The 15,540-nt window shown below is 41.5% G+C and overlaps 2 pseudogenes; both read left to right on the plus strand.

Annotated features, from left to right (window-relative positions):
• Nucleotides 1–314: 314 nt before the first annotated feature.
• Nucleotides 315–808, plus strand: LOC118640973 (annotated as a pseudogene).
• A 13,941-nt stretch (nucleotides 809–14,749) lies between these two features.
• Nucleotides 14,750–15,101, plus strand: LOC118623523 (annotated as a pseudogene).
• The last annotated feature ends 439 nt before the right edge of the window (nucleotides 15,102–15,540 follow it).

Genomic DNA, 15,540 nt, shown 5'->3' on the forward strand with positions numbered 1-15,540 from the left:
GGATCACCTGGTAAGCACCCTTTGTCTGGCTTCTTTTACTCTCAAGATTGAGTTGTACCCATAGTGCTGAGTACAGCAATAGTTTATTCCTTTTCATTGCTGAGTAGTATACCATTGTACAGATATACCACATTATCTTTTCTCCTATTGATAGACATTGGGGTTGTGCTGTGTATTGAAGTTTAACCCACCCAAATTCATATGTTGAAGCCCTTACCCCAATGCGGCTATATTTGGGAAAAGGGTCTTTAGGAGGTAATTAGAATAAAATGAAGGCCTTGCAGACACTGCCCGGAAGTCGCCCATGCCCAGCAATGGTGAACCCCACTTTGTTCTTCAACATCATGGTCCACAGTAAGCCCTTTGGCCACATCTCCTCTGAGCTGTTTGCAGACAAAGTTCCAAAGACAGCAGAAAACTTTCGTGCTCTGAGACTGGGGAGAAAGGATTTGGTTATAAAGGTTCCTGCTTTCACAGAATTATTCCAGGATTTATGTGCCAGGGTGGTGACTTCACATACCTTAAGGGCATAGGCAGCAAGTCCATGTATGGGGAGAAATTTGATGATGAGAATTTCATCCTGAAGCATATGGGTCCTGGCATCTTGTCCATGGCAAATGCTGGACCCAACACAGATGGTTCCCAGTTTTTCATCTGCACTGCCAAGACTGAGTGGTTGGATGGCAAGCGTGTGGTCTTCGGCCAGGTGAAAGACGGCATGGATATTGTGGTAGCCAAAGAGAGCTTTGGGTCCAGGAGTGGCAGGACCAGCAAGAAGATCACCATTGCTGACTGTGGACAACTCTAATAAATTTTACTTGTGTTTTATCTTTTTTTAAAAAATTATGTTTTTATTGATTTTTTAGAGAGAGATAGAAACATCGATGTGAGAGAGAAACATTGATTGGCTGCCTCCTGCATGACCCCTGCTGGGGATCAAGCCCCCGACCCCGTTCATGTGCCCTGACCAGGAATTGAACCAGGACCTATCAGTCCACGGGACAGTGCTCAATCCACTGAGCCACACAAGCCAGCTTTTTTTTTTTTTTTTTTTTACTTTTGTTTTATCTTAACTACCAGACCATTCCTTCTATAGCTCAGGAGAGCATCCCTTCACCTCATCTGTTTGGAATGTTCTACAGTCTTCATGCTCTCACCACAGTTCATTGGGTTCCATATTTTCCTGACCCCTTCCAAGTCTAGCTGGATTGCAGAGTTAAAGTTATGATTATGGAATAAAAACTAAACAAATGAACAAACAAAAGATAAAATGGAGTCCATAGGTGGGTCCCTAATCCAATAGAATTAGTGTCCTTATAAGAAGAAACACTAGAGAACTCTAGCACTTGCTCAAGCACCCTCTTCCCTCCCCACAGACCAGCACAATCAGAGGAAAAGCCATGTGAAGACACAGCAGCCATCTGCAAGCCAGGAAGAGAGCCCTGACCAGAACCTGAACACTGCTAGAACCTTTATCTTGGACTTCTCCAAAATTGTGAGTAAGTGAACTTCTGTTGTTTCAACCATATAGTCTGTGGTATTTTGTTATGGCAACCTGCGTAGACTAATACAGGTTGCTTGCACTTTGGAACTGCAAATGAAGCTCCTATGAACCTTGTATATAAATCTTTCTGTGGACAAAAAATTTTGTTTGTCTTCAGTAAATAACTAGAAGTGGAATGGCTGGGTCACATGATACATGTACATTACCTTTTTAAGAAACTGTCGACACTGTTTTCCAAAGTGGCTATACAATTTTGCATCCCCACCAACCACATATAGGACTTCCAATTGCTTTACATTCTTGTGAATACTTAGTAGAGTCCATCTTTTTAATTTTAAATGATTAACTTTTAAAAATTAAGAACATTTTAGTGGCAATTTAATTCACCATTCTAGTCATTGTGCAGTAGTATCTCATTGTGAGTTTAATTTGTATCTCCCTAATTGCCAATGCTGTTGGTCATCTTTTCATGTGCTTATTTAGTGAAGTATCTAGTTAAATCTTTAAATCTTTTTTTTTTAATCCTTACTCAAGGACATTTTTCCATATTTTGGTCAGATAGAGTGGGAGGGGGAGAGAGAGAGAGAAACATCAATGTGAAAGGGACACATCAAATGGCTGCCACCCGCATGACCCAACCAGGGCTGGGGACAAACTGCAACTGAGGTATGAGCCCTTAGCGGGAACCGAACCTGGGTCTCTCTGGACCACAGGCCGATGCTCTAACCACTGAGCCAAACCGGCCAGGGCTATTTAAATCTTTTGCCCTTTTCTTATTGGTTGTGAGATAACTAAATATAAATTTGAATAAGCGTAGAAAATTAGATCCTAAACCTTCCTGGCTGCCCAGGTTGGGCAGGCCTGTGAAGGGAGCCCAGAACATCCAGGAAGAGTATGTGGGTGTTGAAAACCTGGAAAAGGGTGATAAGAGCTGAAAGGACAGTGGTAAGTCTGAAAATAAATTCTGCCAGCTTCACAATTTTGTCTCAGTTTGGCCTTGAGGACCCCTTAACAGTTTTCTCACTATTAACACCTAATTCCAGCGCTCAGATTTTCTGAGAGCTTCAATTTCATGACACTTTCTTGTTTCAGGAATGCACCATATGTCACTCTTGCCTGAAGAAGTTTGCCAAGTGTATAAGCAAAGACAGAGACACCCACAAAAAGTATCCATTAAGATTTGACCCAGAGTCTAGTCCAGGGGCAGCGTTGAGAAGAAAACAGCATCTCAAACACCTTCCACTAAAATGAAGACCTTGGGAAGGAGCAATGAAGAGAAGGACTGAGGGAAGATAGGAGCAAATACATTCAGTAACAGTCGGTGCTATGATCAAGGACACTGTGTTCAGCCACAGATAACTGCATGCGGAAAGAGACGAGTGGGAGAGAATCCAGGAGAGAGAAAAATGAATGATGAAGGCACAGAGGAGCTGCTTTATGAGGCTGACTTAATAGAGCTCACTAAAGCTAGTTCATTTAACAAACGTAATGAAAGCTAATTTTCCATCACAGCCTGAGAGGCAGTGGGAATGCAGATAGAAAAGATTAGGAAAATACCAAATGTCAGAATTAGCTTGTCTAGCAAACGCATTAAGTACAATGAAAATAAATTCTGCATTAAGCAGACCAATTCGTTTTTTATTTTTATTTTTTAAATTGATTTTTAGAGAGAGAGAAAGGGAGAGGGAGAGAGAAATAGGAACATCGATGAGAGAGAACATCGATTGGCCACCTCCACGCAGACCAGTTCTTGATCTAAATGTGCCCTCTCTGTGTCCTGACAAGCATCTCATTGACTTGTTCTCATTCTCTTCCACGTTTCTACTCATTCCCTCCCTCTTTCTTTCTTTCTGTCTGGTGAATGTCATAATGATACACAAAACCCTAGCTCTGGGAGTTCTTACTATTTTACCTTTTAGGGGAATCTTCCTGGTTAGCTCCTGTCCATGGGTCCACCCATCCATATCTGTATTTATTTGGCTTCACCCAGTTCTCTGAAGCTGGGGTTTATCCTCATCCCTTACCTTCTATCCCAACTTCTCTTTGAATTGGGACTTTACTCAAGTCAAACGCTCAGTAAAAGATAATAAATGATCCTTAATTCCACCATCCTAACACAATCACCCATAGCATTTTGGAGAACTTGCTTGTAACCATTTTTCTTCTGTATTGGAACCACTCAGGTAAAAAAAATCACATCATCTCAGTGTATAGTATTATATTGGAGATAATAGTTTCCACATCACTATCACTAGTGATGTAGCTAACACTCAAAATTCTAACAATGCAATCATAAGGTTCCTTAATTAAGAATCCAGCCTGGGAGATTTTTAATTCATTGACATTATGGTATGCTCAGGTAGGAAATTTTGCAATCAAATGAAGCAACAGTTTTTGCAGACATCTTCAATGGTACAAGAAGCCATTGATAAGAAAACACATAGATATATATTTTATTTTATTATTATTTTTTTTATCCTCACCCAAGGACATTTTTTGTACAGATAGAGTGGGAGGGAGGGAGAGGAAGAGAGAGAGAGAGAGAAACATCGACGTGAAAGGGACACATCGAGTGGCTGCCACCCCCACGACCAACCAGGGCCGGGGACAAACTGCAACCGAGGTACATGCCCTTAGCGGGAACCGAACCTGGGTCTCTCTGGACCGAAGGCCGACGCTCTAACCGCTAAGCCAAACCGGCCAGGGCAGAACATATATATATTTTTATCCTCACCCGAGGACATTTTTCCATTTTTTGTTCAGATAGAGCGGGAGGGAGAGAGAGGAAGAGAGAGAGAGAGAAACATTGATGTGAAGGGACACATCGAGTGGCTGCCACCCTCACGACCAACCAGGGCCGGGGACAATCTGCAACCGAGGTACGTGCCCTTAGCGGGAACCGAACCCGGGTCTCTCTGTACCGCAGGCCAACGCTCCAACCGCTGAGCCAAACCGGCCAGGGCTAGATATATATTTTAATCCTCTTCAAATCCTATAAATTAAGTTATTTTAACTAAAATATATCTGTGTCAACATAATCATTAATAAAATTGGCCTCTTTCCATTTAATACCCTCTCTCACACAACTGAAAGATCTGCTAGCAAGTCCTTATTTTGCAAAGAGAGCCTGGTACCAGTTCCATGTGGGCCTAACAACTTTAGTATAAAAAAATTTTATAGCCCGGCCTGTGTGACGCAGTGGTTGAGCATCAACCCATGCACTAAGAGTTCACCTGTTCAATTTCCGGTCACAGCATATGCCCAGGTTGTGGGCTAAATCCACAGTGGGGGGGCATGCAGGAGGTAGCCAATCGATGTTCTGTCTCAGTGATATTTCTATCTCTCTCTTCCTCTCCCTCTCTCTCTAAAATCAATAAAGGAAAAAAATTTTTAAAAAATCTATAAAGCAACAGAGTAATCCCATCATCATCAAAACACTGTATTGCATGTCCTTTTAATCATTTGTTGGTAATTAACTAGTATGTACCACACTGGTTTATTTTTTATAATTTTTTTTTCTTTATTGATTTTTAGAGAGATGGAAACATCAATGAGAGAGAACATCGATCAGCCACCTCCTGCACACCTCTCAGTGGGGATCAGGCCCACAACCTGGGCATCTGCCTTGACCGGGAATCAAACCAGTGACCTCTTGGTACATGGGTCAACGCTCAACCACTGAGCCACACCAGCCGGGCCTTTTTTTAAAGGTATTTTTGTGTATTTATTAATTGACCAAACTAGAAAGCACTTAGATTATGTTACACATATTCATTGTTCTGAAATGTTGTAAATAGTCCTTAGTTTAAAGATATCAAAATCTCATTTTAATACTTGCAAACATTTTTCCTAGGCAGTACATGGTTATAACCAGGGTAAGATCCCTGTGGGGCCTGGTGAAAACTTATTTGGGGCCCTTATTAGGAACGTGAATAAGAATTTGGAATATGAATAGAAATAGAAATGTAGATTTTTTTTTTTTAGAATGAGAAACAGTCACAACAAAATATAATTTTTAAAAAATCCTCATCTGAGGATATTTTCTATTGATTTCTTCAGCTAGAGTAGGAGGGAGGGAGTGAGAGAGAGAGAGAGACATGGATGTAAGAGAGACACGTGGATTGGTTGCCTCCTGCACAACCCTGACCGGGGCCAGGGATCAAACCCGCAACTGAGGTATGTGCCCTTGACCAGAAATCAAACCCACGACTCTTTGGTCCATGGGCTGATGCTTTAACCACTGAGCCAAACTGGCGCCCGTCCACCTGGTTCCCACCCCACCCCACCCCAGGCCTTCACCAGGTTCCTTCATGATGCCTCAAAGGGTAAGAGATCCTTCTTTTTTTATAGCTGCATACTATTTCATTGTGTAAATATACCATAGCCTTTTTATCTACTCATCTACTGATGGACACTTATTCATGTTTCCATGAACAAAGGGGTGCATATATTCTTTCTGATTGGTGTTTTGGGATTCTTAGGATATATTCCTAAAAGTGGGACCACTGTGTCAAATGGCAGTTCACTTTTTACTTTTTGGAGGAAATTTCACATGTTTTCCACAGTGGCTGCAGCAGTCTGCATTCCCACCAACAGTGTACTAGGGTTCTTTTTTCTCCACATCCTCGCCAGCACTTGTTTGTTGATTTATTGATGGTAGCCATCCTGGCAGGTGTGAGGTGATACCTCATTGTAGTTTTAATTTGCATGTCTCTAACTAGTGATGTTGAGCATTTTTTCATATGCCTCTTGGCCATCTGTATGTCCTCTTTGGAGAACTGTCTATTTAGGTCCTTTGCCCATTTTTAATTGAATTATTTGTTTTCCTTTTGATGAGTTGTGTGATTTCTTTATATATTTTTGGAAATTAACTCCTTATCAGATATATCTTTGGCAAATATGTTCTCCACAGTGGGTTCCCTTTTCATTTTGATGCTGGTTTCTTTTGCTATGCAGAAGCTTTTTAGTTTGATGTAGTCTCATTTAGTTTTTCTTTTGTTTCTCTTGCCCTAGAGGATGTATTGGTGAAAATTCTGTTACATGAAATGTCTGAGATTTTGCTGTCCATGTTTTCTTCTAGGATCTTTATAGTTTCATGACTTACATTTAAGTCTTTTACCTATTTTGAATTTATTTTTGTGTATGGTGTAAGTTAGTGGTCTAGTTTCATTTTTCTGCATGTAGCTGTCCAATTTTCCCAACACCATTTATTAAAGAGGCTGTCCTTACTCCACTGTATGCTCTTGCCACCTTTGTCAAATATTAATTGAGCATATTGCCTTGGGTCCATTTCTGGGTTCTCTGTTCTGTTCCGTTCATCTTATGCCTGTTCTTGTGCCAGAACCAGGCTGTTTTGATTACAATGGCTTTGTAGTATGACCTGATATCCGGTATTGTGATCCCTCCTACTTTGTTCTACTTTTTCAAGATTGCTATGGCTATTCGGGGTCTGTTTTGGTTTCATATAAATTTTTGGAGTTCTAGATCTGTGAAATATGCCATTGGTATTTTAATAGGGACTGTGTTGAATCTATAGATTGCTTTGGGCAGTACGGACATTTTAATGATGTTAATTATTCCAATCCATGAACAAGGTATATGCTTCCACTTGTTTGTATCTTCCTCTATTTCTTTTTTCAATTTCCTGTAATTTTCCGAGTACAGGTCTTTTACCTCCTTGGTTAAGTTTATTCGTAGGTACCTTATTTTTTGGTTGTTGCAATGGTAAATGGGATTTTTTTTTTTTAATTTCTCTTTCTGAGAGTTCATTATTGGTGTATAAAAATGCCATTGATTTCTGGATGTTAATTTTGTATCCTGCATCTTTGCTACATTCATTTATTAAGTCTAGTAGTTTTTTGGTGGACTCTTTAGGGTGTCCTATGTACAATATCATGTCATCTATGAATAATGATGGTTTTCTTCCTCCTTTGTAATTTGGATGCCTTTTGTTTTTTCTTCTTGTCTGCTTGCTATATGGTTAGAACTTCCAGTACTATGTTGAATCAAAGCGGTGAAAGTGGACATCCCTGTCTTGTTCCTTTTCTTGGGGGAAACACTTAAAGGTTTTTTGTTTGTTTAAAATATGTTTTTAGCCCTGGCCAGTTTGGCTCAGCGGTTAGAGCGTTGGCCTGCGGTCCGGAGAGACCCGGGTTCAGTTCCCGCTAAGGGCACGTACTTCGATTGCAGTTTGTCCCCGGCCCTGGTTGGTCGTGTGGGTGGCAGCCACTCAATGTGTCCCTTCACGTCGATGTTTCTCTCGTTCTCTCTCCCTCCCACTCTATCTGTACAAAAAATGGAAAAATATCCTCGGGTGAGGATTAAAAAATAAATAAATAAAATAAAATATGTTTTTATTGATTTTTTAGAGATAAAGAAAGGCAGAGAGAGACAGAAACATTGATGTGAACGAGGAACATCGATTGGCCGCCTCCTACATGTCCCCATTGGGATTGGGCGCACAACCTGGACATGTGCCCTGACTGGGAATCGAACCAGGACCTCTCAGTCCATGGGACAACATTAAGTCCACTGAGCCACACCAGCCAGGCAGAAACACTTTTAGTTTTTGCCCACTGAGTATGATATTGGCTGTAAGTTTGTCATATATGCCCTTTACTATATTGAGATATGATCCATCTATTCCCATTTTGCTGAAAGTCTTTATAAAAAATGGGTACTAAATTTTGTTGAATGCTTTTTCTATGTCTATTGATATGATCATGTGATTTTTACCTTTCATTTTGTTTATGTGATGTATCACATTTATTGATTTGTGAATATGGTGCCAGCCTTGCATCCCTGGGATAAATCTCATTTGGTCATGGTGTATGATATATCGCTGGATCCAATTTGCTAATATTCCTTTGAGGATTTTAGCATCTATGTTCATCAGGGATATTGGCCTGTAGTTATCTTTCTTTGTTGTGTCTTTATCTGGTTTTGGAACTAGGAGAATGCTGACCTCATAAAAAGAACTTGGAAGTCTTTGTTCTTTTTGAAATTTTTGGAACTGTTTGAGGAGGATAGGTATTAGTTCTTCTTTTAATATTTGGCAAAACTCCTCTGTGAAAAGGTCTGGTGTAGGACTTTTGTTTGCTGGGAATTATTTTTATTACGGCCTCAATCTTTAAGTTGTTGTTGGTCCATTCAGGTTTTCTGATTCTTCATGGTTGAGTTTTTAAAATTGTATGTTTTTAGGAATCTTTCCATTTTGCCTAGGTAGTTCAATTTGTTGGCATGTAGTTGTTCATAGTATTTTCTTACCAATCTTTGGTATTTCTGTGGTGTCAGTTGTTACTTCCCCTCTTTCATTTCTGATTTTAATTATTTGGGTACTATCCCTTTGTTTTTTTTTTTTGTTTTTTTGTTTTTTTGTTTTTTTTTTTTATCCTCACCAGAGGACATTTTTCCATTTTCTGTTCAGGTAGAGTGTGTGTGTGGGGGGGAGAGGAACAGAGAGAGAGAGAGAAACATCGACGTGAAAGGGACACATCGAGTGGCTGCCACCTGCACAACCGACCAGGGCCGGGGACAAACTGCAACCGAGGTACATGCCCTTAGCGGGAACCGAACCCGGGTCTCTCAGGACCGCAGGCCGACGCTCTAACCGCTGAGCCAAACCGGCCAGGGCTATCCCTTTGTTTTTTGATGAGTCTGGCTAAAGGTTCATCAATCTTGTTTCTTTTTTTCAAAGAACCGGCTCTTGATTTCATTGATCTTTTTTTTTTTTTTTTTTTTAACGCTCTATGTCATTTATTTCTACTCTGATTTTATTATTCCCTTCTTTTTACTTGCTCTGGGCTTTTATTGTTGTTCTCTTTCTAGTTCTTTTGGTTGCAGGGTTAGATAGTTTATTAGAGATTTTTCTTGTTTCTTGAGGTAGGTCTGTAGTGCTACAAACTTCCCTCTCTGGACTGTTTTTGCTGTGCCCCGTAGATTTTAGGTTATTGTGTGTTCATTTTCATTTGTTTTCAGGAAGTTTTTTATTTCTTCCTTGATCTCACTGGTAACCCACTCATTGTTTAATAACATGCTATGTAGCTTCAATGTCTTTAAGTGTTTTTACTATAATTGATTTCTAGTTCCAGGTCATTGTGATCTAAGATGCTTGATATGATTTCAATCTTCTTGAACTTGTAGAGACTTGTACCACACTGTTTTATTTTTTATTTATTTATTTATTTTTTATCCTTACCCAAGGACATTTTTTGATATTTTTTGTTCAGATAGAGTGGGAGGGGAAGAGAGAGAGAGAGAGAGAGAGAGAGAGAGAGAGAGAGAGAGAGAGATCAACGTGAAAGGGACACATCGAGTGGTTGCTACCCACACGACCCAACCGACCCAACCAGGGCCAGGGAAAAACTGCAACTGAGGTACGTGCCCTTAGCGGGAACCGAACCCGGGTCTCTCCGGACCACAGGCCGACGCTCTAACCGCTGAGCCAAACCGGCCAGGGTGTACCACACTGTTTTAAATGCATTAATCTCACAACAAATATGTTAGGTAATGATGTATAAAGAATTTGACTGGGCCCTGGCCTGTTTGGCTCAGCGGTTAGAGCGTCGGCCTGTGGTACAGAGAGACCCGGGTTCGGTTCCCGCTAAGGGCATGTACCTCGGTTGCAGTTTGTCCCCGGCCCTGGTTGGTGATGCGGGTGGCAGCCACTTGATGTGTCCCTTCACATTGATGTTTCTCTCTCTCTCTCTTCCTCTCTCTCCCTCCCGCTCTATCTGAACAAAAAATGGAAAAATGTCCTCGGGTGAGGATAAAAAAAAAAAAGAATTTGATTGGTCTTGGTCCCTGATTTCTGGTAGGAAGACTCTAACACCCTGGGATTTCTTGAGTGATAGGAGGGTTTTTGTTACAGTTGGCTTTAGGAGTATACTTGAGTTTATGCAAATGAGGTGACTCAGGAAGGGGTTGTTTACACCGGAAAGACCAACCATGTGATGAGAGAGTTGGGGCTTTGAGCCTTGTGCTGTCAGTCTGATCTCCAGGAGAGGAATGGGAGGGGTCTGGAGATGGAATTCAATAGCGTGACTAATGATTCAATCAGTTGTGCCAAAGTCTTCTTCAAACTGCTCAAAGTCTAGTAGCATATATACTAGAAGACAGGTATAGCATTTCTCCATCCTCTTGAGCCAATGATAGAAGTCTGTTGTGACTTATCCAAATCAGACCAGCTATAGCAGTGAGTAGACGAATGATCTGGGAACTTAGAACTCTACCCCCAATTGACTCTGTGCCTGCTTATGCCCTATTCCTTTTTTTTTTTTTTTAATCCTCACCCAAGGATATTTTTCATTTATTTTCAGATAGAGGGGGAGGGAGAGAGAGGGAGAGAAAGAGAGAGAGAAACATGGACGTGAGAGGGACACATCGACTGGCTGCCTCCTGCACGACCCCAACGAGGGCTGGAGGTGAACCGTAACTGAGGTAGGTGCCCTTGGCCAGAATCGAACCCGTGGTTCATTGGTCTGTGGGCCGATGCTCTACTGCTGAGCCAAACTGGCCAGGGCATGCCATGTTCCTTTTTAAGCTTCAGCTTCTTCATTGAAGAAGTTAAAGGATTGTACTGAAAGATTTCATCAACCATTACTTTCCTGCCATAACAATGCACCACAAACTGGGTGGCTTAAACAACAGAATTTAATGTCTCACAGTTCTGGAGGCTAGAAGTCTGAAATCAAGGTTGGAGCTATGAGGGAGAATCTTCCTTGTCTCTCTTCTAGCTTCTGGAAGCCTCAGGCATTCCTTGGCTTATTGATGATAGTTTCCTCCCTGTGTCTTCACATTGTCTTTCTTTTATGCATGTTTGTGTGTCCAAATTTGCCCCTTTTATAAGGACACAGTCCTACTGAATTAGTGCCCACCTTAATGACCTCATTTTATCTTGATCATCTGCAAAAACTCTATTTTCTTTTTTTTCAAAATATGTTTTTATTGATTTTTTTAGAGAGAGGAAGGGAGAGATAGAAACATTGATGTAAAAGAGAAACACCAATCAGCTGCCTCTTGCACGCCCCCTACTGGGGATCAAGCCTGCAACCGGGGCATGTGCCCTGACCAGGAATGGAACTGGGACCTCTCAGTCCATGGGATGACACTCAGTCCACTGAGCCACACTGGCAGGGCAAGACCTGATTTTCAAATAAGGTTACATTCATAACCTACTGGAGGTTAGGACTTCAGTATCTTTTTAGGGGAACACAATTCAACCCATAGCACTACCTTTGTAAAAAAATAAAAAATAAAGGGGAATATATGTGAACCTAAAAATAAACTGAACAATGTCTACTAGGAGAAGCTGGAATGAATGTTGTGTAGGTAACCATAGCTGCCCACCTGGCCTGACCTTGGTCTAATTGCAGATTGTTCTACAGGCTCCTTCCATAGAGATGGCAGGGATAGTAGCCAGGAAGGAAAACAGACTTTTAGAAGCTTCTTCAGATAGTACTAGTAATATATACATATGAATGCAAAGGTATATATGGATTTATTTGTCTATATGTAGAGCCAACAGTACTGAAGCACATAAATCAAGCCTTTCACCGTTGAAGAGAAGCCAAAATGAGCCTCTTACATCAATATCATTTGGAAATCTTCCACTGGATTGTTTTCACTCATTCATTCTACCAGACCCACCTGCCTGTAAGTCTAGTCTCTATTTTGCCTGTTAGGTAAAAATGGCAATCTCGCCCAGCTGGTGTGGCTCAGTGGTTGAGCATCAACCCACGCACCAGGAGGTTGCTGGTTCAATCCCTGGTCAGGGCACATGCCCAGGTTGTGGGCCCAATCCCCAGTGGGGGGCATGCAGGAGGCAGCCAATCAATGTTCTTTCTCATTGATGTTTCCATCACTTTCCCCTCCCTTCCTCTCGCTCTAAAATCAATAAAGAAAAAAAAATTTTAAATAAAAGAAAGAAAGAAAATGGCAATCTCATTGGCTTACCCTGGTCTTCAGGATCTCAGAAATAAATAATGAATCATTCATGAGCTACACATCTGGGCCAGAGCCCACAGAATGGTCTGTGCCCTGAGAAAGGTCAGTTATTTTTTGCCTCTGCCTTCTTTGCTCCTGTCATATGTGACTTTCCCATGCTTCTTCCCGACACACGCACTCTGTGGAAAGATGCAAAATCTTCGTTGAGTTGCACCTCTGTAACAATGGGAAAATTCCTCCCCAGATGACTTGGGACAGATTGGAGCCAAACCATTTCCTTCAGTCCCTGAGCACATTGTTTCCCTCCAGTGATTCCTGCAATCCAGAAACAGCTGCAAATTCCAGTAAAACAACGTTCGGATCCAATCCCTCAAGCCATCCTTACCCTTTTGTTTTTCTCTCTGGAGGGAGGAAAGGGAAAAATCCTTGAAAAGCTGCCATGGTGCAGTATTTCCAAGCATCTGTTGATGGAGGTGTGAGCCAAGTAGCCTGTTTTACTGGAGGAAAGGAGAGAGCAAAAATGGAAAAAAGGAAGATGTGAAAAATGATGGAGAAAAATTTGAGTGAGTAAAAGTTACACAACTGGGGGGTGGAAGCAAAAGCATTGCTTATGCAAAGCATTTGAAATGCGCTCTTTGGAAGGCTTAAACTCATCTTGATTTTCACTTTGGGTGTGCCAGGAAGCCAGTCTAGTTCAATATTTAATTTGGGCCATTCATACTTGATACTAACCTAATAAGAGGACATCAAGATACATAAAAAATGATACCGTGAGTTGAAGGTACCTATAGAAGATGTTATTTCACAAAATTACTTACAGTAACACACTTGTAATTGGCAGCCTCTACAAAACACTTAAATGGTGTGCCAGTTTATAAAATTATCTTTTATTTGCCCTTTCACATTCACTCTCTACCCCTTTTCACTCCTTGCAGTGCCTGGGAGACTGGTCTTTATGGATGAAATCAGCCCTTGCCCCTCTGGCTTTCGGTTGGGGTCAGCTCATGGGAAGCATCACCAGGAAGAGATTGAAGAGCAGAAAGAGTGAGTTTGAGATATTTGTTACTGTGGTTTCCACCCTGATAGGTCACCACAGGTTGACTGCTTCTGTCTGTTGAAGGTCACAGCTCTGGGAGAGGGAAGTGTCCCTTCCTCTTTAAGCAGCTGTGCTCCTACTGCTTCCCCTTGCCCCTGCATGTGGGGGGCTGGGTAACAGAATCCCAGCACTGCTCATCCCTGGGTACTGCATTTTCCTTATCCAATTCCCTAAACCTCACCCACACCTGTATAAATAGCTTATTAGTCCCTTAAACTCTCCTTCCTTGTACAGTTTGAGAGTGCTCTCTGTTTCCAGAAGGTGCCCTGGCATACTTTTTTCTTTAGCTAGACTGTCTCTTGGGTGCAGTGTTATAAGATGCCCCGTGTCTCCTTCAAAACATCTAGCATGATCCATGCACAGAGTAAACCTTGATCATTAATGCTGTAGATGATCTCAGGAAAGCCCTTCACTTACTTTGGTCCCTCTTTCCAAGGTCACACTAGCAGACCTATCATATGATTCTACCCGTTCACACAAAGTCTGCCTATCATTGCCCAATACTTGCTTTTAATGGGATTTTGCTGCTTATGGTAAGCAATGTGGAAACAGAATGTGTTTGGGAGTCTTCCCGACCGGGGTTCAATACCCAGCTCTGCTACTTACTAGTTGGGAAACATGGGAAAAGCTACTTAAAATTCCCCAAAACCACCATCATCATCTACAAATGTGAGACGCAGAAGCACCACATCTCTGCCTCCTCCCTTTGTTTCCTTCCCCTCTTCACCACTGTGGCCAAGTAGACTTCTTTGTTCCCAGTTTGAACATGATGTCTGCTGGAAGGATGGATCCCGGTTCCTGAGGAAGAGGGGGTAGAAAAGAAAGGGAAAATGATGAAAGGTTTAGATCTACTGGCAACATGGATCAGGCTTATGATCAATAATACGTATGTTTGGGGGAGATGTGGAAGCAACTGTGACACCTAAAGAAGCTAAGGAAAAAATATTTGAAGAGGTTAAAAAATGAGTAAGAGGGAATGTTCCAGTGCTGCTGTTCTGAAGTGATTGTGCTGTCTCAGTAGTTTTTTCACTGGGAACAGACTGAAGCACATAATTGATCCAATGTAGAAAATAGAGATTTTCCGGTGCAGGACTCCCCGCCCCGTGGCTTGTGCATCCTTGTCCACCTGCGCAGACCCCTGCGGAAGCTGTTCGGGGGCAGGCCTTGTGGTGTTGTCTCCTGTCTGGACAGTGTGAAAGAGAACAATGCAAAAGGACTCCAGCCTACTAGTGCCATTACATTGGATTGGCTTTGGCTTTGCAGCACTGGTTGCTTCTGGAGGGATCGTAGGCTATGCCAAAGCAGGAAGTGTCCGATTCCTGGCTGCTGGGCTCCTCTTCGGTGGTTTAGCAGGCCTGGGTGCTTATCAGTTGTTTCAGGACCCAGGGAACACTTGTGTTTTCCTAGTTACATCTGGAACCCTGGCTGGCATTATGGGAATGAGATTCTACCACTCTGGAAAATCTATGCCTGCGGGCTCAATTGCAGGTACCAGTTTGCCGATGGTCAGTCACCAAACCTGGAATTAGTGTATTCAATAGACCCCATCAGTCATAGTCATGTCCCAGCTTGGACTCGTGAACAATTTTAAAACTTCCACCATTTTTAGTATATTAAGAGAAATAAATGCAACATTTTCACATATATTGATATTTTACTTAAAAGAAAAAGGGCAGAGAAAAATCAGTTATTATTACAACCCTACAACATATAACATATTAGCATATAACATAAGAGCTTATTATAATACTCTCATATAATTTGATTCTTATATGTTCATTTTGTATTTTTACATAAAATCTCAAAGGGTAAAATATTAAGTGTCAACATTGGGGGCCCTGAAACCCCATCCCCTACTTAGAGGAACAGTGTGGAAAAAAACTCTTATGAGATTTAGGATATCTGTTCTTTTGCTCATTTTAGAGCACAGACCTACTTTGAAATTATGTTAAATGAAAGATCAATGAAAATAAAGTTTACTGCACCTTAAAAAGAA

Source organism: Molossus molossus, unplaced genomic scaffold (genome assembly GCF_014108415.1).
Source record: "Molossus molossus isolate mMolMol1 unplaced genomic scaffold, mMolMol1.p scaffold_m16_p_1, whole genome shotgun sequence".
Classification (NCBI taxonomy): Eukaryota; Metazoa; Chordata; class Mammalia; order Chiroptera; family Molossidae; genus Molossus; species Molossus molossus.